General features: G+C 46.7%; 1 long non-coding RNA gene across 1 annotated transcript in view; it reads right to left on the bottom strand.

The window, feature by feature from the left end:
- The window catches only part of LOC135322165 (uncharacterized), a 107,305-nt gene extending 91,626 nt beyond the window's left edge, over positions 1-15,679 (bottom strand). Inside the window, exon 1 of the long non-coding RNA XR_010382531.1 lies at positions 15,541-15,679. This is a non-coding gene — a long non-coding RNA (uncharacterized LOC135322165). The remainder of the gene's footprint in view (positions 1-15,540) is intronic.
- Positions 15,680-21,366: the final 5,687 nt, after the last annotated feature.

Genomic DNA, 21,366 nt, shown 5'->3' with positions numbered 1-21,366 from the left:
ACGTGCTAGGCGTACAGTGAGTGGTCAGTAAGGGTCCTTCCTTGTCCATCATGACTCCAGTCCATGACTGGTTCCACAGCAGAGAGGTTTATGCTGAAATCTCAGTGAGTCCAGACTGACAACTCAGAGTCCAGCTCAAGAGGAAGACAGAGGGTCCACTTGGGGGAGGGAGAAGGGGTGGAAAGCTTCATGGTCTGATTGAACACAGGACTGAAAGAGGTCCAGGCAGGCTCCACACCCCTGGAAAGGAAGCATCCCACCACTCTTACCCTCCTCCTTGCTCGTCTTTTTCCTGCCCTACCACGGAGTCCACACCTTCAGTCCAAGCTGCTTGGGCGCCTGTGGGCAGTGCAAAGGGATGAAGAGCTTCTCTTCTTGGACCTCTGAGCATCTTCTCCTAGCAGTTGGGAGCTTCCTGTCTCCCTCCCCCGCCAGTGCCCTCCACCCCCACTTCACTGAGAGGGTTCAGGGTTCCATTCATGGTCTAGGATAGCAGGGTCCATAGGGGATCACGATGGCCACCCTTCTGCCATTAGTCCTGATTCACTCAACCTGGTCCCTGCTGTACACCTGGCACTGTGTGGGGCAGCAGGAACCACAAGATACACAAAACACCGTCTTTACACTGAGGCCATCCTATACTAGTCAGTATTCGTAGATGTCACACACTGCTCCCCACCAACACCGCTCTGTCTTAAAGAGAAACTTCTGAGAATTTATGATTCTATCCTGTGTTTTTTGAATAGCTCCTTAATGCCTCTTTTTGATTAACACACCATCCCCCAAAGCCACCCTGCATCCTTCACACCCTCCCCCTTTTCCATCGCCGTGTTGAGTGTTTTCCCTTCCCCCTCCTCCCTCCTGGCTTCTGGCTCTGCCATATCCACCTCCTGCTCCACTTGGATACTTTCCCTTCATTCTGTCTCTGTCGCTTGTTGGCCAACTGTCCGCAGTGGAGGGTGGGGACATTGTCTTTCTATGTCTCTAGTTCTCTCTACTCTGGATAAGTGAGTATGTAAGAGGCTGGGTGCCCAACTCTCTGCCCTCCCAGAAGGGATTCCTATGAGCCTGACAGCCTTTTGTCCTTGTTGTGTGTGGCCCACAGTGTGTCTGGAGGAGGCATGTGCAGATTGTCCAAATAGAAAAATTGGCAAGCCAACCCTTTCCCTTCTCCTATTGGACTAACATGGGATTCTTCCCCTCTAGTATTTCTTCTGCCAGCCCGTTGTTCTTAACACACACACTGCCTGGTTCCTCGGAGTGCTTTCATGTCATTTTGGATTCCGTCTTGGCAACTACGTCTTTAGTTAAGACCTTCTTTTTTGAACATAAAGGAAACCTCTGCATGTCACTCAACTTCTTCCTCTTCTACCTCTTTTTCACACACCGTGATTTCTTGGACGGAGGACAGGGACAGACATTTACTGAACGCCTCTACGAGCTGACGTTAGACAACACGTGCATGGACGTGTCTCACGTAGAAGGGATTAGCGGCTCTTTAACAGCGAGGAAGCTGAGGCTCAGAAAGCTGCAGCCATGTGCTGCCGATCACACAAAGTTACGTGACAGGCCCCCAAGGCTCCATGCTATCTGTCCTTTGAAATACCCACACATGGATGACATATGGAAACACACGCGAACCCCAGTCAGTCGGGTCCGTGTGACATTCATTACGAAAATGTTTGTTTGATTATCTCTCATTCCTGAGGCCCACTGAGGGGCTTTGTGCTGGCTTTAGGATGACTGTCTTCCAAGCGATTCTGTGCTCAAAGTTGTCTAATGAAGAGGACATACATTTGAGTAACTCGAGGGCAGGCAGAAGAGCTGGAACACCTGAGTTCCAGGAACTCCTGGAACACCTGGAACACCTCAGCTCTTCCTAGCCAGGTGACCTCAGGTGATGGGGCTAGTGGAGCTGCCCTCCTCACAGGGGTTGCGAGGGGTCCTTTGCCTCCCGACTTTCTCCTCAGGGTGAGGAGCACGCGGGTCAGTATGCGTAACCATGCAGACTCTGGCTTGGCACGCGTAGTTGTGCATGAACGTACACTGACGGTTTCATTATCTGACATCCACCTGGACCGACCACTTGTTATCTGTGAGACTCTTGGATAAATAACTTGACATCACCAAACATCATTTTTCTTGTTAATAAAGCAGAGGTAATACTCCCCATGTTGAAACTTTGCTCTGAGCTTCTGATGAGCTGAGCCATGTAGAGCTGCCGACTCCGCCCTCGGTCGTAGCTGCTGAGTACCTGCCAGTCCCCTTGCTTTCTGTTCGAGACAGCTCAAAGCCCTGTGTACTGAGGATCAATGGCAGAAACTAGAAGGAAACGAGGAGACAGACAAACTTTGGAGCTGCATCTGGCTACGGATCAGCTTTGTGGGGGCAGCCAAGGAACCTCCCGTTCTCCCTTCCACCAGGGGTGGTCTGGCTCGGGTAACCCTCTGGAGTCCGCCCCACCCCTTTCCCAGGTGGTCCCCCAGACTTGGTGAGTGGCCCTGCAGACGTGGCTTCTTTAACGGTGATGGTTGTGATGTGAAAGGCGATTGGTGTCTGCGGTGGGCTTTCTCTGAGTCACTGCAGAGCCCGGGGGTGACTGGAAGGAAACACCCCTGATCAATACCACATTGCCAGCTTTCAAGAGAGTCTTTAATAGCCCAATGCGCCTTGGGAAGGCAGCGCTTCTGGAGACAAAGAAATGTGAGGAGGCCACCCTTTGAGTTTGGACTTAAGGACACCCTAGATCCATGGGAGGGTTCAACTTCTTCCAGAAACTACACGCAGTTGCCCTGACATGAGACGGACCCCACCCCGTACTGCCTGGAGGCTGTGTTTCCCTATTCTTCTCTGTGGTCAGACTTTCTCTGGGACATCGTGAACTCGGTCCCTGCATCTTTCGCCAAATTCTACTCTTCTCAAACCTCACAATCGTCACATTCTGACAACAGGATCAGTCGAATGTCGACTGGTCTCATTCATTGCTGCCTGTCCAGCCCAAACCAGCTCTCTGGAGAGAAAGCCCAACCACAGCAATCACCAGGCCTCCTGGCAGCCGAGGAGGTGTTCACAGTGTGGTGTGAAACGTATCCTTCCCAACCAGCTCCTGACCTGGCTTCCCAGTTCCCTCTGACCTGCCCTGCCAGGCCTGGCGTCACGATGGCCCTGAGCATCTTACGAGGCCCAACTTGTCCTCATCCTCCCTCCTCCCCTCTAGTTCACTCTAATTCTAATTCTAATCCGAATCCTACCCCCAATCCTAATTCTAACTCCTTCATTTTTCCCTTTGGTCATATGTTTCCAAAACATGCCAAGATTTTTTTGCCAAGACTCACGGCCTCCCTCTGTGACGTCCCCACAGCCAGGACCATTCTCCCCGGTCCGCTCACAGGCTGCTTACATGTTACAGCTCACATCTGGGCTCACGTGTGTCCCTCTTGGAGCCCCACCACCACCCCCAGATGAGCTTAGCTAAGGCACTGCTGTTCCACCTGCCTTCCTTCTCTACCATTTCCCATTACATCTTTCCATAATCTGACGTTATGAATGACTTGGCTTATGGACTGGCTTTAGTATATCTCCTCCATGGGACTGAAGGCTCCCTGGTGACTTGGATCTTGTTCACCACTTGTCCCCCAGACGGCGCTTAGCCCCCAGCAGGCCCAGGATAAACGTGCGCTGGAAGGAGGAGTGAGTGAGCCCTGCATGGCCGATCACTTGGGAGGCTGGGCGTTCTCTGCTATGTTCGCGTGCGGCTCAGGGTGAGTGTGTCTACCCACGTAGGTGTGCATGGGAACTGGGGAAGAAGCCTCTGGAGCTTGAACTGCTCCCTGCTAGAGCCCTTCAGTGGCTCCCAAGCACCCCCAGACTGAGCCCTAACTCCTCTGAATTTACAGGCTCCCCAGGAATGGACTCTGTTTTCTCCCTCCATCCTCCTCTCTCCGTCCACACCATCCAGGCTCGGCCCTTTTGGATCTGCATTCCATTTCCCATGTTCCCCACCTTGCCAACCCCAGGGTCATGTCATGGGACCCTGCCCCCTCAGAGAACCTTTTCTGGACCCTGATTTCATCTCTCTGGGTGTGCTGTGTGCCCTCTCCTGTGCTTCCTACACTTTCCCCTAAAACCAGAGCCTCCAGAGCAGGGCAATGCAGGGCCTTCTTTTGGGCACTTGGGGAACAGATTAGCAGGTTAGTTTTTAAAGTTCTTATCTTTGTATGCTTTATGATGTGCATAAAATATTTGCATACCAGTGCAAATATGTTAATCTAAAAAGAGGAAATATAATGTATGTAGGGGAGTACAGTCAAGAAATTTGTAATAAGGGTACATGGTCAAAAAAGGATGGAGACTCTTACACTACATTGTATTCGCTGCTTTGTGTCTGTCTCTTCCAAGACCTCCTTTACAGGAACTCAGGAGGGGAGGAAAATGGTACTGAGTGGTGTTAACCAAAGGTTTTAGATGGTGCATCAAAGAAGGACACTTAGAAACACAGACTCCTCTTGATAACTTATTGCCCTGACCAGTTCTCTTTTGTTCTTCCTCGTTCATGCAGCCAGCAGTCTCTGCTGGGTGTCAGGATATTTCTAACACCTCTGGGTAGCACTGGCTAGCTTCCTTTTCTAACAGAGAGATCAGGCTTCAGGTTTGAGACCTTGGGAAGGGCCTCTTATCCAGCCAGACTCCAACATCTGGGTTTTTTGTTTTTTTGTTTTTTTTTCATTTCTCCTTTCTATTTGTGACCAGTCATGTTGATTTTCCTCCACTAAGTGTGCAAAATTTATTAAAACAGATTTATCTAAAGAGTGAGTACATTTCTAAAATATTAAGTGAATGATAACATATGTACAATTGGATACAGCAACTCATTTACTTTTGGGAAACACTAGGGTTGCATAATCCATGTGATCTTTGAAATATGAAGACTTTGCTAGATTTCTAGCTCTGGCAGTGACTAAATGTGTAGTCACTGGTAACTTATTCTCTGAACCTGACTGTAATGAGGGCCTCAAATACTTACCTCTCAGCGTATCTTTTGAAGACTACTATTAGTGTATTCGAAGACATTTCCCAGTGCCTATCCCTGATTGGCAATAGATACACGTTTGTGCAATGAATGGAGGGTGAGTACGAATGAAATAAACCTGGATCAATGAGTCAGTGAGCCCAGATCCTCCCTGAAAGTCCCATCCCTCTTTGCTGGGATGAGTCAGGCTCTGGAGGGTCCCATTCTCTCCACCACGAGGGTCCCATTTCATACCCAGCTGACAATTACCTAGGAGACTTGGGAAAGTTAATGAACCCTGCCTAGTCCCTTAACTCCCTCCTTCTGAGTGATTATCCGTGAGAGGGGAACGGAGCGTGAGTGGGACCTGGACTTGTTTGTGGCTGCGCTTGGACCTTGCTAGCACTTTGCAGGGCACAAGAGGTCCCTAAACAGCACTCTGCCCAGGCAGTTGATGAACGCCCCATACGAAGAAGCGTCCAGTACCAAAGGCCAAGACCACCTGATCCGGGTCCTGTCTCACCTTTTCTCTAAGAAACGTCAGGTTTGTCATCCTGAAAACAAAGAGACACTTCACAGACATCATGACCAAGTCTTGGCTGTTTCTGGGACCCACGTGTAGGCTATGCAGACCTGACTTCAAAGGCCAACATTCAGTCATATCCTGATCCAACACTTGCAAACACAGTTGCTCCATTTACATTTCAAAATGAAAGCTATGTTTTTCAAGAAGCCAAATCACCCAAGAACGTTTAGTGACAAACAAATAAATGAACCCTCTCCTTTCCACATGTTTTGTCATTTTTCAGCCATTTGGCCCAATCTTCTGCACATGGTTGGGTCACAGGAGAGTGGAAGTGGAAGCTTCCAGACTTCTTCAGGCCCAGTTTCACTTCTGTTGAATTCTGTTTGTCAACACGATTCAGAAGGACGGCTGAGATTCTGGGGAAGGAGTCCCCTCCTCTTCCTAGAAGTGGCAGCATGTGTGCGCAGGAAGGGGACGCAGTGTTGGGGCCGGCTGAGGCAGACAATCTGATGCACACATGTGCGCATACACACACGATCCAATTCACGAATTGTAGGACTGACCTCTGCTAACCCGAGGCTCAAGAGGAGGGTCAGTCATCTCTGATTTCTGCCATGGGAAGTCAATGGAGTCTCCGTTGGATCCCCAAGGATGAAGACCTCAGGTCCTTCTATTTTGCTTTTGTTTTCATTTCCATTGGAGGACAATGAGAGAGAAAAGGGCTGGAGGTCAAATATATTGACACGCTTTTGTGGGACCCAAAGGAAGGCCTCTCTGTGTCTTTGTGTGTACGTGTGCATGTGAATGTGCATGCATGAAAGTGGCTGGCAGGGGGTTGAAGGTTATTTTAGACTTTAAAGTGATATTTTGAACTGTCCTGTGATGACCTGCTCTCAGTCCAGCTTTTCTTGCCACTCAACCTTTGCCCAGACCATCCCTCATACATGACTGACCTGCCTTGTGCACAAGACCACATCTTTTCTCTTCTCTAATTAGCAGATCAAGGTCCACCTACTTCATGCCCCTCAAAATGATGCTCCTGATGAAAACAAGTCTAACAGTCTTGATTCTTTATTATGAGAGACATCAGGAGATGGACAGGACTTGGCTGGATGGCAGGAAAGGGGAGGAAACAGACTATGTTAAGTCAGATATAGAAAAGAGAATGGCTGCACAGTGATCTGGCAGGATTTCTTTTCTGGTTTCACCTCATGGAGAGACTTCCACAGGGTTTTGGGGTGAGAAGAGGTGGACCTTATAAGGAAAAAGGATATGCAAACATATGCTCTATCTGTGGAGGATAAATGTTGAGATAGTATTTTGGAATAAGGGAACAACAAAAAGGAAATGTTTACATTCAGAGATTTATATTTGGTTTCACTTGTTTTTGGCAAGAAGATAAGAACGAAAATGATTGTATAGATTTCAGTGTCCTTAGCAATGATTTTCCCTTATTCCCATCCCAAGGCTGCTGCATCTGTTGGAATGTAACCAACTCTATTTAACAGAAGGGAAAGAATGTTCTGTTTAAGTCCATACATGCAAAACTTCATTCATCAAATACAAACAGAGCCATCACTTTTAAAACATTGTACATCTATGCTCACAGAAATCAGTATCAACTCCTCCAAAGCAGAAATAATTATCATGAAGGGAAAAGCCTCCCTTCAAAAATAAACTCTGATCAGTGAAACCCAAAGTTGTTTCTGTGAAAATATCAGCAAAATTTACATAGTTTTAGCTCGACTAACCAAGAAAAAAAGAGAGAAGACTCAAATGACTAAAATCAGAAACAAAAGCACTACCAACTTTATAGAAATAAAAAGGATAGTATGAAAACACTATGAACAGTTGTATGTCAATAAATCCTAGAAGAAATGGACACATTTCTGGAAACACACAAACTACCAAGACTCAGGAAAAAAAAGAGAAAGATATTAAGTCAGTAATTAAACAAAATAAACTTCCAACAAAGAAAACATGGGGCCATGGGGCTTCCCTAGTGAATTCTTCCAAATGTTTAAAGAAGAATTAACACCAACTCTTCTCAAAATCTTCCACAAAGTACAAAAGGAGGGAACACTTTCTATCTCATTCTGTGTGACAAATATTATTGTGATACTAAAGCCAGGAAAAAAAATCACAAGGGAAAAAAAAAAAAAACCTATCAACCAGTATCACTTGTGAATATAGATGTGAAAATTCTCAACAAAACACTAACAAACTGAATCCAGCAGCATAATTAAAGGATTACACATCAAGATCAAGTGGTATTTATCCTAGGAATGCAAGGCTGGTCAAAGTAAATCAGTGTAATATACCATCTTGATAGAATAAAGGGATGAAAGCCACATGATCACATTAATAGATGTGGAAAGGGAAGATAAAATCCATATCTTTCATGATAAAAACACCCAACAAACTAGGAATAGAAATGAACTTCCTCAACCTGATAAAGAGTACAAAAAACCCCACAGCTAACAACATACTTCATGGTGAAAGACTGGACACTTTCTTTCTAAGATCAGGAGCAAGGAAAATATGTCTATTCTCACCACTTCTATTCCGTATTGTACTGGAAGTTCTAGCCAGAGCAATTAGATAAGAAAAATAAAGAAGAGAAAAGAAGAAATAGACAAACAAACAAATACATAAATAAAGGGCATCCAGATTGAAACAAAGGAGTAAAACTATCTCTATTTACAGATGACATATATAGAGAAAATCTTGAAGAACATCCCAAAATACTATTAACGCTAACAAGTTCAGCAAAGTTGCAGATGTAAGACCAATATACAAAACTCAGCTGCTTTCCTATACACTAGCAATGGAAAATCAAAACTGAAATTAAGAAAATAATTCCATTTACCATAGGATAAAAAAGAATACAGAGGAACAGATATAACCAAGAAATTACAAGCTTTGTACAGAGAAAACTATAAAACATTGTTGAGAGAAATGAAAGAAAACCTAAATAAATGAAAAGACATGCCATGATCATGGATAGGAAGACTTAGTACTGTTAAGATGGCAATAATCACCAAATTAATCTACAGATTTAATACACCTGTATCAAAATTACAACAGCCTTTTTTTTTTCCCCAGCAGAAATGGACAAGCTGATCCTGAAATTCCATTTGGAAATGCAAGAGACCATGAGTAGTCAAAATCTTGAAAAAGAAGACTAAAGCTGGAGAACTCATACTTCTGATCTGAAAAATTATTAAAAAAACTACAAAATCACACTGTGTGGTACTAGCAAGAAGACAGACATGTAAATAAATGGAATAGAATTCAGAGTCTAAAAACAAACCTATACATCTATGGTCAATTGATTTTCAACAAGGTTACCAAGACTATTCAGTGGGAAAGAACAGTCCTTTCCTGGTAGGGCAACAGGATATCCAAATGCAAAAGAATTAAGTGGACTCCCTACTTTATACCATCTACAGAAAATTAACTCAAAGTGGAGCAAAGATCTAAATGTAAGAGCTAAAACTGTAAAACGCTTAGAAGAAAACATAGGTGTAATTATTTATGACCTTGGAATAGGCTACGGTTTTTAAATACAGCACCTAAAGAACAAACAACAAAGGAAAAACTAGATAAACTGTATTTCATCAAACTTTAAAAATTTGTGCATCAAAGGATACCATTAAGAAAGTAGACAAGATAAGCATCATGTACCGAAGGTTTGTGTCCTTCCAAAATTTATGTGTTGAAACTCTACTCACTAATGTGATGGTATTGGGAGGTGGGCACTTTGGGAAGTAATTAGGATTCGGTGAGGTTGTAAGAGTGAGGCCTCATGAATGGGATTTGTGCCCTTTGAGAGTCCTGAGAGAGCCTGCTTCCTCTGTTCTGTTCTCCCTCACGAGAGGCTGTATCTAGAAGATGGCAGCCTGCAATCTGGAAGAGGGTTCTCACCAGAGCCCAGACATGCTGGCATCCTGATCTCAGAACTTCCAGCCTCCGGAGTTACAAGATATAAATTTCTGTTGTTTATAAGCCACCCAGCTATGGCACTTTATTACTGCAGCCTGAGCCGACCAGGACAACCACCCAGAGAATGAGAGAAAATATTTGAAAATCATATATCTGATAAATGTCGAGAATTCACAGTCTGTGAAGAACTCTTACAAGGCAATAAAATGACGAATCATCCAAGTGAAATATATGCAAAAGATCTGAGTAGACATTTCTCTAAAGAAGATAAACCAATAACCAACAAATACATGAAAAGACGCTCAACATCATTACTCATTAGGAAGACGTACGTCAAAACAATAATTTGGTATCACTTCACATCTCCTAGGATGGCTATAATTAAAATATAAGAAATACAAGAGTTGGTGTGGGTATGGAGGAATTGGAGGCCTCAAACATTGCTGATGGGAATATAACGTGGAATAAACACTGTGGAAAACATTTTGGCAGTTCCTTAAACATTTAAACGTAGATTTACCATGTGACTCAGCAGTTCCACTCCTAGGTATGTACTCAAAAGAAATAAAAACATATATCCACACAAATGCTTAGAGAAAAATGTCCAAAGCAGCATTATTTGTAACACCCAATAAGAAGAAACAATCCAAAGGTCCATCAACTAAAGAACTGATAAATAAAACATGGCCTATACAAACAACGGAATATCATTCAGTCATAGAGAGGAACGGAATACCGGTGCAGGCTACAGCACGGAAACATCTTAAAGCATGATGCCAGGTGAAAGACGCCAAACACAAAAGGCCAGATATTGTATGAATCTACTTATATTAAATGCCCAGAATCGGCAACCCCATGGAGACACGAAGGCGTACAGTAGTTGCCAGTGGATGGGGGATGGGAAAAATTGGGAGGTAAGGGGCTTTTTTTTGGGGTGATGGAGATGTTTTAAACTTAGTGGTGATGGCTGCCCAACACTATAAATAGGCTTGTGTGCTTTAAAATGGTTCAAATGCTTTATTATATAAAATGATTTGTGAAACAATAGTAAACTTTGACTTGGGGAGGTGACCTGTTGACATAACCCTCTCTGCCACTTAGTTCTGGGTTATTCCTTTTCCTTACTGGCAGCTGATCTGTAACATCACTCTTGGCGAAGCCTGTTATTGAGACCCACAGAGGGGGAGACGGGCAGGTTTATACAAGCTAGGTGTCGGCCCAGGGGCAGAGTCTAGCTCCCGCTGGGTCAGAGCCTGCTTCACGTGGGCTCCCTGCATGACCTCGTTCCTCCTCCTAATACCTGTCCCTTCCCCCAGCAGCCAGGCCAGTGCTCTCTGCCTGAGCTTGCCTGGCCTGCGAGGAGGCCGGGTCCTCTTTGGCTGCTCACCAGCCCACGATGGCCCCCAAGGGTACCAGTTCCATGTCACCTTGGGCTGCTGCTCTGCCACTCGCTGTCTCTGTACTTCTGTCTGTTTCTTGGCAGCTCGACTGGAAGATGACGCTGTAAACAACACCTCCAACCAACCCTTCTCAGAAACTACCACGTCCAGCCTCAGTTCACCAAAGCTTTCTGTCCAAACGCGTGCTCCACTTGTTTCTAACTCCCCCATCAACCCCAACACCAGCCTTTGCACTCACGTGTGTCCTGCCCAAAGAGAACATTCCACCGACACTCATTTACACACAACACATGATGCGTACGGTACGTAAGTGTGTGCGTGCTGGCCGACTCCGTGCCAGGTGCTCTTCCCTTCACGAGTGCTTCCTTGGATCATCAGGAAAACTACAGAAGGTGGATCCTGTGGCCGCCGTTGTACAGCCAAGGACACTTGCCCATGGGTCTGGGGCTGGAAAGAGGCCCCGTCATCAAAGGTGGGGGCAGCTGACTTGTGAGCCGATGCTCTTTCCTCTGCACTGACCATTTCTGTTTTGAACGTCGAGACCACCATGAAGCACTCTTCTAACGCCATCTAAGAACCCAGTCCTTGTGGAATGGCTCCTAATTGACACGGGGGTTCTTTTCAGGGTGATGAGAATGTCCTGGAACTAGACAGTGGTGATGGTTGCAGAATTTTGTAAATACACTAAAATCCACTGAATTGCACATTTTAAACAGTACATATTATGGTATGTGAATTATACCTTTTTTTTTTTTTAAAGGACCTTATTTTCTAGCAGCTCAGCCCAGTCAGAGGGAAAACGTGAATCCTTTATCACCAGTGATGTCTTCCCATCACACTCAGGAAAAGCCTAAGTGACTTTCAGACAGGGAGCAGACGCTGACAGTGCCCCAGCCTTATTGTCCGGCACTGCCCCTTTCCAAGCAAATCCGCACGGGGCCACCCACCGCACTCACCTGCAACTTCTCGCCTTCCCACCACTGACTTCTCCAGAAGAGCCAGATACGGACGCCCCTGGGATCCGCCACAAGGAACCTTGGATAGGAGCTGACGAGTAAGCAGCCCGCTTCCTCCCATCCAGTGCAAGCACCATGAGAGGTACGCTGTGTGTCCCGGAGAAGGTGGGGGACTGAGCCCTCCTGCCACTGGCAGTCAGGTCAGCGACATCGCCTTCCCTGGAATCCTTCCCTTCTCACTCCCTCACCCCACTTCCCATGCCTCCTGGAATCACCTCCCAAATAGCTGCCCTCAAACTCTCATCTCAGAGTTTCCTTCTGGAGAAACCTGACTGAAGACAAGGCTTTCATGAGGCAGTCACCATCCATCTCTCTGACTTCATCTCCTGCCACCTGCTTCCTCCCTGACTCCATCACAGCCACACTAGACTTTCCTTTCCCAGTACACCAAGTTGACTCCTCGCTCAGGTCCTCTTCACTTCCACTCGGTTTTTCCTGCCAAAAACTGCCTGCTCCTCCTCTGTGCATTGATGGCTGCTTCTACTTTTGTGGCCACAGATCAGGTGTCCCCCCTAGAGAGGTCTTCCTTGACTGCGTTCTAAAATAGATCCCGATGCCCCATCCCACAGCCAGTCACAGCCCCATCTTTCACTCCAGGGCATTTGTACAGGAGCAGGTGCTGAAGGTTTGAGCTTGCCCCTCCGGGTCCAGTCCGCCCTTCTCCACCCTCTCCTGTGCTCACGGAGGCTGGCCGATCTTTGTGGACTACAGCGGGCTCCCAGGGCCTCAGGCGACAAGCTGGAGTTAGTCCCCAGATGTCCTCACAGCAGGAGGGGCAGGAGGAGTGTGAGGTGGAGTACTGATTTCCCCTCTGCCCTCCCTGCCAAGGTCCTCGGTTCACCTCGAACCTGCCCCCACCTATGGAAACAGTCCTTTAGGAGTTTCTCCTTCATATTTCGGTCTGTGCCGTCCGTTTCGTGATGCGTGTATATTGCTGTGTATTTGTGTGTGTGTCCTATTACTCACCGCCTAAAATCATTTTAAATATCTTCATTTTTCTCTTAACTCTCCCTGCAGGAAAGTAAACATCACAGGGGAAGTTGTCCCACTTGCCTTTGTCACGAATGCATCCTCAGTGCCTAAAACCATGCTCACCTAAAACGGGTGCCTATAAATATTTTTTGAATGTATACATTCCATTTATTTGAACTGAGTTTACCAAGGGAAGCCTATGTATTGCGAATGGGTCAGGTCACCTACATTTCTTTATCTAACTTATTTCAGCTCCCGGGCAACAAGGGTTCCTGAGTTCAAGCTTATTTTCCTTGACCCCTTTGGCGCTAGAAGCTACAACACAGGGTTACAAATGAATTATTCTCTGGAATGGATTTAGCTATAAACCCCTTCTGTTACCGGTTAATAAAATCTAGGAAATTACCTCCGTACAGCCAGAAATACATTGTGGGAAAATGAGAAGACAGTTGAGAAGTAAGGATTTGAGTTTTCAACATTTATGTTTGCTTTCACTCCTAATAAATATTTAAGTTAAATTCAATTTAACTTAACTTGATGACTATTTAAGTTTAATAGTCATCTGTTTATAGCAGTACTTTCTGCAAATTTTTAGTTAAGAATCTTTGGCTCTTAACCAAAATGCATTAAAAAAAGAACCCTTTCTCCCTCTACTATAAATTTATAACTCCACATTCACTTATGTAATTGTTATATAAAATCAATTTCAGTTGTTTTTCTTTTGCAGAAAAACATATGGGAAAGGACTCATTTGCATTCGGAATTTACTTGGTAAAGTTGACAGAAAAAAATTAGAAATTGTGACAGGCAGAATAATGCCTCTCCCCGCCCCAAAATTGAGCCCTCATGCCTAGAGTGTGTGAGTCTGTTACCTTAGACGGGAAATGCGAATTAAGTTTGCAGGTGGAATTAAGGTTACTAATCAGCTGACCTTAAAATAGAGAGATTATCTTGGATTATCTGGGTGGGCTCAATGCAATCACAAAGGTCTTTAAAAGCGGGAGGGGTGGGAACATCAGAGGGATGTGATGTGATTACCTCCACCACTGCGGGCTTTGGAGACAGAGGAAGGAGCTACAAGCCAAAGAACGCAAGTGGCCTCTTGAAGCTAAAAAAAAGGCAAAGAACTGGATTCTCCCCTAGAGCTTTCAAAGGAATACAACCCTGCTCACGCTTTGTTTTCAGCCCAGGGAGACCCACGTCAAACTTCTGACGTCCAGAACTGTTTAACACAACAGATCTGTGCTGCTCTAAGCCACTGTGTTGGTGATCATAGTTGTTACTGCAGCCACAGAAAACCAATGTAGAAACACGACCACGTTCTCCCTTCTAGAGGGGCAGCCACACTGTCTCTCTTCTAGGCTGGAGATTTTTATTCGTGTGTGAAATTTCAATCGTGCAAACACGAGCCACAGTCACTTGGGTGTATTTCTGGCATTATTTTTTAAACAAGTCCATAATATATTCCAAGTATTCCCATCAAAATGGGAGGTGCCTGTAAATTAAATTAGATTTAATCTTTCAATTTCCAGCTCTTTTGCAAGAAGCAAAAGAGGAAAAAAAAAAAAAAAAAAAAGACCTGAGCGCCTAGAAGTGTGCTGAGTGTTGAAATCAGTGAGATGTGCAGTTTCTGCTTTTCCCAGCCAGCTCGGCGGGTGAGCCGCAGGACCAGGGGTTCGTACCCGCGAATGAGATGAGACCCAAGTTGTGAGGGAAACAGGAGGTCCCCAGAGCATTGTGTTATTTTATAAGTACATTCTCCCTCTGCTTGCTTCCCTGCTTCCCTGGTTTGCAGGGAACCTGAGCTCCCTGCGTGTTCCAGCTAGCTTAGACGCTCCGACCCAGCCAAGTGACTCAGTGCCTGGACCACTACCAACGTTTTCCGGATTGAATCCTGCTCTCATTTTCTAAGGAACAATGTTGAACTGGCCTCCGTGGCACCGTGTCAACTGACATCACCCTTTAATTGCAGGTACATCACGTTAGACAAGCGCTGAGATTGAGGACGAGTGAAACAATAGGATGGGGGCTGTTGTGTGTTTTCCACATTCCCTGCCAAGGGGAAGGGCCACGCCATGAGGTTATGTATGTACAGTTCAAGTCCTCTCAATCTGACCCTGAAAATGCGAGAGCAGGGTAAGTCACATTTATCTACCGACTATAGGACAAGCCCGTGTAACAGTGTCTCTGAAATGCACCTTTTTCTGCTCTCATTTCGTTTAGACAACTCCCAGGAATCAGAACATAACAAGTTCACATCAGTTCGCACCAAAAGCATCTTCATTTTCCCCTGTGATTACTAACGTACACGCAATGAATTATGGGGCTCAAGATAAGCTACTGCTTACGGGTTTTGAAAGTTAATATCTGCACGGACGCTGATGAAATTATGGGCCCAGCGGCCTCTGAGTTAGCAAGATCCCATGAAGGAGATTCTGCTTGAGCTTGTTTTCGGTACCGGGAGGTCAGGGGCAGATATGAAAAGAATTGACCTTTGTATGGGTCCTTTCTACAACTGTCCATCCAGTGGTGATCTCACACACAAGTCATCGCTTGGCTTCAAATAAAACACTCACTTCTTAACATAAAGAGCAAGAGCGAGCTTGATGAGCTTATAAAGGTGAAAGCCAGCAAGCTCTTCCCCACCTGTGAGAACTGAGACTGAGGACTCACCTGAGGACCCCCGTGAGGGTCACGTGAGGCTCTTCATTTCCTGGGAAGTGAAGGTGGCTGGCCTGCAGCAGCCCTGATGGAGGTCTGGGGAAGAAAGCACAAAGGGAACACTTTCCCAGCGCTGTGGAGGTCTTCGGGTTTTCCTGAAAAGAGAATGTAGTTCTCTGGGTGACGGGGAGCAGATTTCCCCCTTTTCTGGGTACCTATGTAGAAGAGTATGAGGCAGCAACCAGCTCTAAGTAGAAAACCAAGATGGGGAAACCAAGAAAGCAGACTTTATGAAAAAGACATCGAATTGGGGCAACGATCAGAATCAGACAGCACGATGACAGAGGAGAAACTGTCTACTTAAGAGGGTTCTTCAAAATGTGTACAGTATGTGTTGGACTAATTTCATACAGGCTCTTTGCTGTGGGATTTCTTTTCTCAGTCCTATTCTGATGCCTATGTGTGAGCCCTTTGAATTTTAAAGGTGCTATGGACTGACTGCTGGTGCCTCCCCTCCCCCAAAATTAGTATCTTGAAACCCAGTCCCCAATGTGATGGCATTTGGAGGTGGGGACTTTAGGAGATGATTGGGTCATGAGGGTGGAGACCTCATGAAAGGAGTCTGTGCCCTTTTAAAAGAGACCCCAGAAAGCCCCCTTTCCCCTTCCTCATGAAAGCCAAGAAGAGGCTCTTACCAGACACCAAGTCTGCTGCCTCATTGATTTTCAGACTTCCCACCTCCAGAACCATGAGAAATAAATATTTGCTGTTTAAGCCGCCCTGTATCGGTACTTCTGTTGTAGCAGCCCCCATGCACTAAGAGCAAGGGCTTTATCTTCTGTTCCTGAACATGACTGGAGAGCTCCCTCCAATTCCCCGGGGGGCCCACTCCAGTCAGGCACAGCTTTGTCAAGGAAAAGAGGGAGGTGGCCAGAAACAGATTAAGCATGGAGAGGGCAGGGACAATGATGGCCTGAATAAGGCTGCAGAAGGAATGGCAGTTGAGCAGGGATCCCATAAACCATTAGCAATGGTGGCTTTAAAACAGGGAAAGTGGTCTTTGTTTGTATCATCCTGTTTGTCAGTATCATCCTCACCACCTGGGGTGGGTCTCCTCCTCACAGGTGAAGCTGACTCGGTACCCTGGACATCACGTGCCAGGGAGCTCGCCACTCGAAGTCTCCGACAGATAAATCACTGTCCTTTCATTATACTAACACTCGGTTCCAGGCACTTGCCAGGCTCTATTTCATTACCACTTCTCTGACATGTTCTTTAAAAGAAGCCCCCCCAGGTCCCAGGAATTTGGCCAGCACTCTCCTGGATGACCTGGCTTCACATCTGTCCGCAAAGGTACCACCGAAGGCGAGTGTGTATATTGTTTGAGCTAGGGCTGGACTGGAAAAAGTGTTCAGTACTTTGCCACTTAAGATGATTTCAGATTCTCAAGGCAAAATGAGATATCAAGGCTGAGAGAATGACCTCCATACAGTTCAAATAAATTGGTGAAGAGAAAAAGAATCAGAATCCTCCCCGATTTAACTGCGTTTAGTTTTCTATCATCTTACTGTTTCCCTTAAGCTTAGGCGTGTTCTAGAAGACTTTTCAAAGTCTGGTCCTTGGTGATCTTACCAGGTCAAGGCTTTGGGGAGGGGGGTGGTAGGCTTCACAAATCCAAACCACAGACAACACCCTCCAGGAAAAACCCCTTGCAGGACAGTTTAAAAATCACTGTTCAGGAAGATCCGGTCTTCAACTGTCTGGTCCCGAGGTCCCTCCCTCCCTCCCTCCCTCCTGCCCTCTTTCTCCTTCTCTCTCCTTCCTCTTCTCTCCCTGCCCCTTGATTTTCGTTTCTTTCATGCTTTTTATCTCTTTTCTCTCACATTTTATGCCAAAGCTTACTCTTGTCCACGTGCCAGTGAGAATTCAATCACATGTAGTTAGGTAGTTAGGTTTAGTTACGCAAAGGGAAAAAAAATGTATTCGCCAGACTTTTTTTTTTTTCAGGAAGAACAAGATATTTCTTTAGAAAACATCCCTGTCTAGTAGGAGGGATACAAGCTGAGGCCTTCAGGGACCTTGATTTGAACAGCAGGGCTCTGCAGGGGGCAGAGAGAGGAATGTGTGGATGGCTCCTCAGCAGAGGAGGGGAGATAAGGGAGGAAGAGAACTGGTAAGGAGGGGGCGGGGGGGGGAGGGGAGCTCTCAAACCACACTGTGGCCACTCCCAGCACATCCCCCACATGTAAATAAAGTGGACCCAAAGGCTCATATAATTCCCGGGAGTGGAGTTTTTGAGCTGATACTGAAAGATGAATTCTGTATCTAGGCTGATGCCAGAGAGAACCAGAGAATCTAGGAAACCAGAGAAGCGTAAGGCAATAAACCTCAGGAACTCAGAGATTTCTGGAAATCCTGGGGCGGGTCTGAGACTGCTGGGCACAAGCCATACAGCTGGGTCTGGAACCAAGTTTCAAGATCTCTTAGGGAAGAGAGTCACTGTATCATTTATCAGAAGATCAGGACACCTTTGAGAGTTAAAGGGAAACATCTGAAATGTGCGGGACGACAGGCCTCCGCCGGGGAAGTGGTCGTCCTACCCAGAGTGGCTGCTGGTGTCCGGAGTTTACAGGAAAGAGAGGGTGCGTTGTGGGGGATGCACAGGAGGCTCCCCCCAAACTGGGCTCGGGCTGCTAGAGGACAGAGGAGAAGTGAAAGAAAGTTGACAGCAGCTGGAGGAGCAGCTCAGGAAATGAATCAGAGACGCCTTCATTTCTTATCTTCATTTCTGAGATCAGTTTTGGTGATCAGATCAGGTAACAGATGAGTAGATGCCGTTTTTAGAGGAGTTTGAGATGCTCAGGTATAGAACCGACACTGGTAAAAGAAATTGAAAAAAGGAATAAAGGAAAGAAGGGAGATAGGGAAAAGGATAGAGGGAAGGGAGGAAGGAAGGAAGGAAGGAGGGAGAGAGAGAGAGGAAGGAAGGAGGGAGGAAAGGAGGGAGGGAGGAGGGAGGGAGGGAGTCTGAAGCTGTCTGTTCCTAGCTGCCTTCCTCAATGACTAATGATGGTAGAATTCAAAACTCTGCCTTGAAGTATGCATCACAGAACTCAGGGGTGGTTGACAAACAACACTCAACTGAATGGCAGGCGATGTGAGTCCATGGAAAGACGAGGCTCCGCAATCAGACAAACCTGCTCTGCAGTCCCACGGCGACGAGATGTGAGCACAGCAGACTTGGCTGTGTGGAGGGAGAGTTTCTAAGGGGTTACAGTTTCCAATACTGTTCTCTCCCTTAGTTTTCTATCACACATCCATTAAAAAATTGGGGAAAAAAAGTGTCTATTTAAACTGTTAATTGCATCATGTAAAGACAATTGACGACATCAAAACAAAATTTGCAAGACTTCCTTGGGATGGCTTGACTTCAAAGGTAAGTTATAAGGCACTTACAGATCTCAATGTGGGGGCTACAGTGGTTCCTAAGAAGGGGACAGTTGCTGAAACTGAATGGTGGCTTGTTCTTGTTAAGATAAGTGTGTTTCTGTTAAAGGGTGTGAAACAGAAGATGGCTGAGTGCATGTTTGTCTCATCTTGAGGGAGCCACGGTGAAAACTGAACCTGGGCAAAGCCCACCCTAAACCATTCTGTCCATAGCTTATGAGAACAGTTATGACTGCTCAGCGGCTTGGGCTTGGGGAATTGTCTGGGTGTCGGACAACCGCATTCTGAGCACCTGTCTGGGGTTATGTGACGGGGGTGGGTTAGAAGGATGGGGGTGGAGATGTGTGCTTTTGAAGAGAATGGAGATCCCCACTGGCCGCCATCCTGCGATGAGGTCAACACCAGGACAGAGATGGAAGGGTGTTCTTCAACCCGAGTCCACGGAAGGCAGTTTCTCTCCTGGGGGTTCCGAGGCAATCAGGCATAGACACTGGGACTGAGCCATGCCTGAGGTCCTTCCCTGCGGGGAGAAGCGGCTCTCCCAGCAGAGAGGGGTTTAGGATGCACAAGGCAAGGCATTCCTGTGGAGGCCTCATGAAGCAGGGCTGTGCCTGGGGCTCCAAGTAGAGTCACATTCAGTTGCAATTGATCGATCCTTGTTTCATTTCATTTACAGACAAAACCGCAGCCAGCTCTTCCTCAGAGCAAAACAAAGCAACAGCAGCAACAGTAATGATGGTGACAAGGTTCTCACTGTGTGAGGAGGGGACTTGGAAGACAAGAGAGAGCAGCATCCCTGAGACTGACCTCAGAGGCCAGCCTTGTGCGTCCCATCAGCATCTGCCTGATGAGGCTGGACAGAGGCCTTGGGGAACAGGAGAGAAGGGAGGTGGAGACAGGGGCCAAGACAGATGCTGAAGGCTTGGGTACCACCCATCCTGACACACTGCAGAAGAGACCTGGCCAGGGTGGCCGAGCTGGTGCGGCAGCAGAAGAGGCTCAACCGTGTCCACTCAGCAGTGTGGGGGCCTCCTTCAGGCTTCGAAGCTGGTGAAGCTAACGCAGCTTACAAATGACAACCATGGTGATGTAGTCAAATAACAACACAATGGCAGTAAGACCGCAACTGCTCTCTTTCAAAACACAAAACCCCCAAAGACGCTCTGGTCCTCATATCTTGAACGGCTGTAAAAGGCTTCTCTCCCTCCCCTCTGTCATCTTTCTGAGCTGCCTGTTCCCTCCAAATGAGTCATCCCAGTAGGAATGTTAATGTATTTGACATGTGTCAACATCACCCTGAAGAAAAGAGACGCTGGATGGTTTTACTGGCACACACAGCACGAAGAACCGACGGCACACGTGTTGGTTTCGGCCTGACACTCACACGGCATCTTCCAATCTCGCCGCTCGTGGAGCCTGACACCAGTCCGGTGAGGAAGTCTTGCTCGCCGCCTCTGTTCCTGCCACTCTTCTTTTTAGTGAAAAATGTTCTCTTGAGAGGGTTGGCCTGCCTTCTTTTTTGAATCAAAAATTTGCACAGAGACTGCAGTACATGCAGATACTGGCAGTGATGAAAGCGAAGGACGCAGAATAACGTGCGGAACTGGGAGCACAGAGATGACACACAGAAATGTCTGAAAATGTACGTGTTGACACTGTGGCTTTCAGGTTTTTCTGCTTGCTCCTCTGTGACAAGGATAAAAATGACATAGACTGAGCCCAGCCATGTGTGTGGACTGCTTATATCCTAATTGTCTATGAGATCCACTCCCTGGGGACACTGGCCCCTGAAAACCTTATTTCCCAGATTCCCTTGGGACACTGGCTTCCTGCTGGTTTTGGTCGTGGGAGGCACTGGGTGGAGTCTGGAAGGCGGGAGGGAAAGAGTAGCCAGGGTGTTTCTTCCCCTCTCTGTGCGGGGCTCCGTGTCTCCGGCAACGCCTGCCTCTCTTCCCCGGTTCCAGATCCATGGGGGAAGCCGCTGCCGTCCCAGCTGCTGTCACACAGCTTTGGCTTATGCCGTGTCATACGACGTCCCATATTGAATTCTTGCCCTTGAGCCCCTGACTTTGACCGGAAGGTGGCTGATCCAGAACATTCTGAAGGGTAACATGAATGTGGGACTGGAATTTCAGTGTGCTGTGGTCTGACTTGGGCCAATTCATTTCCTGCTGGCCCCAAGAACGTTCCGAAAATTACATGGACGCCCAGATATCATGCCGCTCAAACTTTCAGGGTATGCAGTTTTCTCACAGTGTTTGTGGCGCATGCATGTAATGATTCTCCATACGAACAAAAAATAAACAAGACCCAGAGGGACTGACAGTCTGGAGGTTGGGGTTAGCTCAGGAAAAGGTTCCAAGATGCTTCTGAACTTGGGTGTGGAGAAGC

The sequence above is a fragment of the Camelus dromedarius genome, chromosome 9 (genome assembly GCF_036321535.1).
Source record: "Camelus dromedarius isolate mCamDro1 chromosome 9, mCamDro1.pat, whole genome shotgun sequence".
Classification (NCBI taxonomy): domain Eukaryota; kingdom Metazoa; phylum Chordata; class Mammalia; order Artiodactyla; family Camelidae; genus Camelus; species Camelus dromedarius.
The sequence above is the reverse complement of the archived record's forward strand: the minus strand, read 5'-3'. Positions and strand labels throughout refer to the sequence as shown.